Source organism: Heterocephalus glaber, unplaced genomic scaffold, assembly GCF_053883595.1.
Source record: "Heterocephalus glaber isolate CG9 unplaced genomic scaffold, H.glaber_assembly_v1.0 deba00001553, whole genome shotgun sequence".
NCBI classification, from domain to species: Eukaryota; Metazoa; Chordata; class Mammalia; order Rodentia; family Bathyergidae; genus Heterocephalus; species Heterocephalus glaber.
Window position 1 is genome coordinate 4,196,471 of NW_028258344.1, and position 8,038 is coordinate 4,204,508.

The 8,038-nt window shown below is 37.4% G+C and overlaps 1 pseudogene; it reads right to left on the reverse strand.

Moving 5' to 3' along the window:
* Positions 1 to 7,255: 7,255 nt before the first annotated feature.
* Positions 7,256 to 7,824, reverse strand: LOC101706332 (enoyl-CoA delta isomerase 2 pseudogene; annotated as a pseudogene).
* Between the last annotated feature and the right edge of the window lie 214 nt (positions 7,825 to 8,038).

The following is an 8,038-nucleotide window of genomic DNA, read 5'->3' on the forward strand; positions in this document are numbered from 1 at the left end:
AAAGACTCTCTTTATAGTCTTTAAAACATCTATAGACTTTTGTGTCTGCTCCATTGAGGAGGTAGGAAGAGGGGAGAATGGGACTCTATAGGGTTAAGGATTCTTTGTTAATTTACATATATACACATGCAACAGCCACACACTATTGACAAACACTATATGGTGTTAGAAACCAAAGAAGTTAAGGTTATGCTATCTCAAATATGCCAAACTTTATATTGGCTATTTCAACCTGAAAACACTGGAGGAATTGTAACTTCAGAAAGAGCTATTTGACATGACTTTCCCTCCATGCAGCAAGCAATAAATATCCTGTCAGGAAGAATTAGTAAACACTTAGAAGTTGCCTTTATCTTCTACTGGCTTTTATACCTCCCCCATGCATCTCTTAATAACATCTCTAGAATGTTCTACCCTAGCCCAAATATTTACTTTCCTATTATTCCTCAAAAATGTATTGTTATTTGTTTAAAAGCTTTTTAAGACCCATGCTTCAATCATTTCTTTAAACTTCATTCTCTTGTAAAGAGCCTCATGTGCATTTAAAAATAATAAAACTTGTGTGCTTTTCTCTTATCAATCAGCTCTTTATTAAAGTGGTTCTTAGAGCCAACCAAAGAGCACACATAAGACCTCTAAGTGAGGAGGCTAGAGGAGATCTGTCTTTCCCCTATAACATCATTGTTACATATTTTATTTTTATATCATATGTACAAACATTCACATGCACAATTATCCACACTGTACAGATTAAGAAATTGAGACTTAAAGGTCCAATAACTTACCTGAGATATCAGTTCCTAGCTTAGTAGCAAAACTAGCATTCAAACCTAAGCCTGTCTCCAGAGCCCAGAATCTAAATTCCTGTGTAAATGGTGCAGCACTCACGCCAATCTTCAGGCACAAGTGCATAGGTGACATGTTGAGGACAGTCCCTAACAACCTTGCACCCAGGAGAGGTCGGTCTGGAGGAAGTGTTCTGTGTTTGCGGAGTTTGGCTCACCAGGTGCTCCTGTAACTTTGGAAGTATCCAGAAACCCTGGATTGCTGGGCCCATGTTCCTGATGACTACTTAATACCACTTCCAGTTCTGGGCTACTTATGTCTTTTAACATCAAGCTGAGTCTGTGAGTAAAAGACTAATTCTTTCCTGGAACACAAGTGTACCCAAATACATGTTTCTGATGACTCTTCCATTAACTTGACCACACACGTGGTCTACTCATTTCTACCTTAGTGTTTCTCCCTAACCCAAAAGAGTTACTTTATGTTTGTACAATTCTTCACTTGTTAGTTTATCATTTTCTCTTCTTTTTTTTCCTTTAGAGAAATACTTTTCTTTCTGAATGTATAAATGATACCTTATCACTTAAAATTATATGTTCTACATTCTGCATGAATATTTATCTGCAGCTTTAATTAAAGTAGTGATACCGAATGCCATAACACGAGATTCTCTAAGGCTCCTGAAATGTGATGTCAAATTGCTCTCTAGAAATGCTAGATTTATTGTTCTGCTATGAACCATATCTATGACCACTGGTTTCACTATATGCTCATCAGCATCAGTCAATTAAGTTTAAAAGATATTCTTTCTAATTCGATGAATGAAAATATTATTTTTTTACTTGCATTTATTTGAGTCACATATGAATATTTTTGCATATTTATTTTCATATTTATATTTCATATTTTGTTCATGACTCATCTAATTTTAAAAGTCAGAATTAAAGCTTGTCTTAATTACTTCTGACATCATTACATTCAAGATCATTAACAGTAAATATACTTTATACATTATATTTTAATATAAAAATGTAATATATACATAAAGTATACAAACATATATATATGAACATATCTTCACTTGAAAACAATTTTTTAAATGAATTTTATTGGTACATTTTGGGTATACAATATAATGACATTCATCATTAGAAATTTGCACCTTTCAATAATCTCCCTTCGTTCTTATTTTTTCCCCCTTCCCCTGCCCTCCCTTCAACCACTCAATCCCTCCTTATTTACAAAGACTTTGTTTCCATTTTTCCATTTTCTTATATTCATCCCATTCACATCCTTCCTTTCTCCTACCCCTCCAACTTTGCCTTCCCCATTGCCCCTTTTTCTTCCTATTTAATATTATCTATTATACCTTTGAGTCCTTATTTACACTTTCAGTATCTCATGCTAGAGAAACTATTTGGAATTTACACATGTATGTCCTATTTATTTCACTTAAGAGTATCGCCTCAATGTGCATCCATTTAGCTATAAATGTCTCTAATTTCTCATTTTTTATGGCTGAGTAGTACTCCATTTTATATACAAACCATATTTTCTTTATCCAGTCTCCAGTTGATGGGCATTTGGGCTGTTTGCAAGTTTTAGCTATCACAAACTGTGCTGTTATGAACATGGGTGCACGTATATCACTGTGGTATGATTCTTTGAATTCTTTGGGGAAGATCCCCAGCAGTGGAATAGTGGGGTCAAATGGGACTTCCAGTCCTAGTTCTTTGAGATATCTCCATACTGATTTCCATAGTGCTTGCATCAGTCAACACTCCCACCAGCAGTGGAGCAGTGTTCCTCTATTCCCACAGCCCCACCAGCATTTGTTATTGGTTGATTTCATGACAGCAGCCATTCTTTCCTGGGTAAGGTGGAATCTCAGCATTGTTTTCATTTGCATCTCTCAAATGACAAGTCATATTGAACATTTTTTCATATGTTTATTTGCTATTTCTACTTCTTTGTCTGAGAAATGTCTGTTCATTTCAGATTCCCACATTTGGATTGGGTCTTTGGATATTGGAGGTCTGATTTTTTAAAGTTCTTTATAGACTCTAGATAGTAGACCTTTGTCTGAGGAACAGCAGGTGAAAATTTTTTCCCACATTGTGGGTTGTCTCTTCACACTGTTGGTGGTTTCTCTTGCTGTGCAGAAGCTTTTTAATAAGAAAAGATCTCACATGTTGATTGCTGTTGTAGTTCATGGACAACTGAGGTTTGGTTCATAAAATCTATTCCCACCCCAATGTCTTCAAGAGTTCTACCTAACCTCTGTTCCAGCAGTTCAGAGTTTCTGGCTTAATATTTAGTTCTTGAATCCATTTCAATTTTAGTTTACTGCATGGTGAGAGATATAGGTCTAATTTTAGTCTTGGGCAACTTGAAACCCAATTTGTCCAGCACCATTTATTAAAGAGTCTATCTTTCCTCCAGTGAGGGTGTTTGGCTCCTTCATTGAACATGAGATGGCTGAGTGTGTCTGGAATTGTTTCTGCATCTTCTAATCTGTTCCACTGGTCCTCAGGTCTGTTTCTTTGCCAGTACCATGCTGTTTTATATCACAGTAGCTTTGCAGTATAATTTCAAGTTGAGGGTTGTGATAACCCCTGCCATGTCTCTGTTGTCTAGAATTGCTTTTGCTATTCTGGGTCTCTTCTTATTCCAAATGAATTTTTGGATTGTTTTCTCAAGGTCCATGAAGTATGCTGCTTAGGATTGCACTGAATCTATGTAGCAGTTTTGCAAGTATGGCCATTTTCACTATGTTTATTCCTCCTACCCAGGAGCAAGGGATGTCTTTGCATTTTCTGATAGCATCTTCCATCTCTCTTTTCAGAGTGCCATACTTTTCAGAGAAAAGGTCTTTGATTTCTTTCATTAGGTTGATTCCTAGGTACTTCAGCTTTTTTGGATGCTATTGTGAAAGGAATTGTTTGCCCTATTTCTCTCTCACTGATTCTATTTTCATGTAGAGGAAAGCTATTGATTTTTGTGTGTTGACCTTGTATCCAGCTACTTGACTGAATTTGGTTATTAAGTCTAGAAGACTTTTGGTGGAGTTCTTAGAGGTCTTCAATATAGAGAATCATTCCATCTGCAAATAATGAGAATTTGAATTCTTCATTTCCTATCTTCATTCCTTTTATTTCTTTCTCTTGTCTAATTGCTGTGGCTAATGTTTCTGAAACTATATTGATCAGGAGTGGTGATTGTAGACATCCTTGCCTGTTTCTGATTTTAGTGTGAAGGATTTCAGTTTTTGACCACTTAGTATGATATTGGCTGTTGGTTTTTCATAGATGGCTTTTATCAGATTGAGGTAGAGACCATCTATTCCAATTTTTGTACAGTTTTTATCATAAGTGCATGTTGGATTTTGTCAAATGCCTTTTCTGCATCTACTGAGATGATTGTATGTTTTTGTCCTTGGCTCTATTGATATAGTGTATGACATTGATCGATTTGCCTATGTTGAACTATCCCTGCATCCCTGGGATGAATCCAACTTGGTAGGGCTATATGATTTTCTTGATGATCTGCATTCTATTTGCCAGTATCTTATTAAGGATATTTGCATCTATGTTCATTAGTGAAATTGGCCTATAGTTCTCCTTTTCGGTTGGGGCTTTCTCTGCTTTGGGGATCAAGGTGATGCTTGATTCCAGGAATGAATTTGGGAGTATTGCTTCCCTTTCAATTTCATTGAAGAGTTTAAACAGTAGTGGCAGCAGTTCCTCTCTAAATGTCTTGTAGAATTCAGCAGTGAAGCCATCAGGGCCCGGGTTTTCTTAGTTGATAAGTTTTTAATTACATTTTCTATTTCATTGATTAATATTGTGTTGTTTAGAAGTTTTAGGTCATCTTTGTTCAACTTTGCTAATTCAAATGTATCTAGGAATCTGTCCATTTCTTTTGTGTTTTCCATCTTGTTGGCATATAGGTTCTCGAAGTAGGTATTGGTGATCCTCTGGATTTCTGCTGGGTCTGTTGTATTTTCACCCTTTTCATTCCTATTTGCATGGATTTGGGGATTTTCTTTCCTTTTTCAGATAAGGTAGGCTAAGCATTTGTTTATTTTGTTTATTCTTTTAAAGAACCAACTCTTGGCTTCATTGATTTTTTTCTATAGTTCTCTTAGTCTGCATTGCATTGAGTTTTGCTCTGATCTTTATAATTTCCTCCCTTGCATGAGTTTTGGGTTTGTCTACTCTTCTTTTTCTGGAAGCTTGAGGTTCAGGATCAGGTTGTTTAATTGGACTCACTCTGTTTTCCTAATATGAGTATTCACTGCTATGAATTTCCTTCATAAGGCTGCTTTCATTGTGTCCCATAGATTCCAATATATTTTATTGGCATTGTCGTTTAATTGTAGGAACTGTTTGATTTCTCCTTTAATTTCCTCTGTAACCCATTGATTATGCAGAAGTGTGTTGTTCAATTTCCATGTGTTTATGAAATTCTTGTGGGGTTTCTTTGCTACTGATCTCCAATTTCATCGCACTATGGTCTGATAATATAGAGGGGATAACTTCAATTCTTTTGCAATTACTTAAACATGTTCTGGGGGTGAGTATGTGGTCTTTTTTGGAGAAGAACTGGTGTGCAGTTCAAAAGAATGTGTATTCTGATTTTGTGGGGTGAAACAGTCTGTAAACATCTGTTAAGTTCATTTGTTCAATAGTTTGATTTAGTTCTAGTATTTTGTTGCTTCTTTTTTGTCTAGTCTATATCTATTTGTGACAGTGGGTTATTGCGGTCCCCCACTACTATTGTATTAGTGCTCATTTGATTTTTCCTGTCTGTTCGTATTTGTTTTATATAGTTGGGTGCACTAGTGTTTGGTGCATATATGTTTATGATTGTCATCTCTTCCTCTTGGATTCTTCCCTTTACAAGGATGTAGTGTCCTTATTTGTCTCTCTGAATCAGTGTTGGTTTGAAATCCACTTGATCTGCAAAGTGGATAGCTATTCTTGCTTTTTTTCAGGGTTCTGTCACATGGAGTATTGTTTTCCACCCTCTAACTTTCAGTACATGAGTTTCTTTTTGAATTAAGTGTGTTTCTTGTATGCAGCATATTGCTGGATCTATCTTTTGATTGGTGAATAGAGACCATTAACATTGATGGTTATAACTGATACATATTGACTTATCATTGTCATGACTTTTTCTTTTTGTTGGATTCTCCCCCTTTGCATTTAATTTCTTGTCCTACCTGATAGATTCATTCTGCTGGGCTTCCTGAGGTTCTGGTCCTCATTGTTTTTTCCTAGAATATGGTCTAAAAATTTTTGGAGTGCTGGTTTGGTATTTATGAAGTTCCTAAGGTGCTCTTTGTCATGAAAGTATCTTATTTCTCCATCAATTTTGAAAGATAGTTTTATAGGGTACATCAATCTGGGTTGGAGGCTGTTTTCCTTTAGGGCTTGAAATAGGTCGCTGCAAGCTCTTCTTGTCTTGAGGGTTTGTGTTGAGAAGTCTGCTGTGATTCTGATGGGCTTTCCTTTGTATGTGATTTGTTTCTTTTCTCTCACTGCTTGTAGAATTTTGTTCTTGTGTTGGGTCTGGAATCCTAACTATTATATGCCTATGTGTAGATTTTTTTTTGATCCAGGCCAGTTAGAGTCCTATATGCCTCACCTATCTGTATGTCAAGTTCTTTTCCCCTTCTTGGGAAGTTTTCTGCCATCACTTCTGTGAACAGTTTTTTTATGTCATCTGCACTCTCTCCTGTTTCTTCATTGACTCCTATCAGTCCTATATTACTCTTCTTTGCTTGATCTAGCAGCTGCTGGATTGATTTCTTGTAGTCCCTTACAATTTTAAAGAAATTTTTCTTTTCCAGGTCACTAATTGCAATCTCATCTTCTATATCTGAAATTCTGTCCTCACATTGGGTCATTCTGATTTGTAGACTTTCAGTGGAGTTTTTAATCTCCTGGAAATCTGTTTGGATCTGTTTCATGGATTCCATTTGTTTCTTATGTTAGGATTACATCATGTTGCTCAGGTCCTCTATTTTTTTTAATCTGTGTCCTCTCTAGATTTATTAGTCATGTTTTGCACAATGGGCACAATCTCTTCGGTTATCTGAGAAATTATTTCTGATTTCATTTTTCCCAGATCCTCTTTTGTTGCCAGTTCAGGGAGTCCAGGTGTTTGAGTATCAGATTGTTGTATCGCGTTTCCCTTTGGGGTTGCTTAGGTGATCTGGAAGTCTGGTTTTAGTATTTGTTTACTTTTCTTCTCATTTCAATGGAGTGTGGGGGTGTGCTTCTGGCACCTGGGTGGCTCACCTCCTTGGCAGTGGTACAGCAGGCATGTAAGGCTCCTCCTCAGTGCAGGGGGCAGCTCTATAATTTTTTTTAAAACACAGTGAAGTTTATTTCATTAAGTAGTGGAGACCAGAGTTAGCAGTATTGCCCTTTGCAGGACCAGTTGCACAGGGCTGTGGCAGTCCTCACCACCTCGCCTTTCTGGAGAGGAAGCCCTGTACAGAGATGGTGTGCTCCTCCAGCAACCACCTGTCCCACCCCGCTCTGCACTTTTCAGCACTGACAGCGTACAGCTTTTCCTTCTCACTGCTTCTTTTTAACTGCTTTCCAATTCTCATTGCATTTGGAGGGATCTTGCTGTATGCTTTCAACCTGCTCCAAATGTCTTTCTGGAAAGTGACATCAGGAAAATCTTCAGTAACAAGGCCTTGAGCACATGCCTCTCTTGCTGTTATCTTCTTCCCAAAGATAAGCATCTCAGCTGCCTTGGCTGGGCCCATTATCTTTGGGAAAGTGTAAGAGGAGCATCCTCCTGGGAGTTGGCCCAGACTCGTAAATGGAGTGTGAAATGTTGCCCTATCAGACACATACATATCATCATCAAACAGCCCAAGGAAGGTGACAGAGATCCCCACAGCTGGACCATTCTCACTACCGCAAGCAGAGGCTTAGGGAAATCTATAAAAATGCCTAAAAAATTCCTCAGCATATTGGCACTGTCTTCAGATAGACTTTCTTCAGGTAGGCAATCCATCTAATTTATCAAGCATCCTAGCTTGATGACAGTGTAAAAGATCAAGTGTTTCTGCCTTGTGATCGCGCAACTAACTGGAAGCTCTGGCATGCTGGCCTTGCCCTGCACCAGCAAAGGACTATATTGCATATCCTTAATCTGGGAAAATATCAAGATGTGAGGTAGAGTTTCTACTCTGTATTACTTTTGCCCTACTGTAATGTCAAAACTCTAA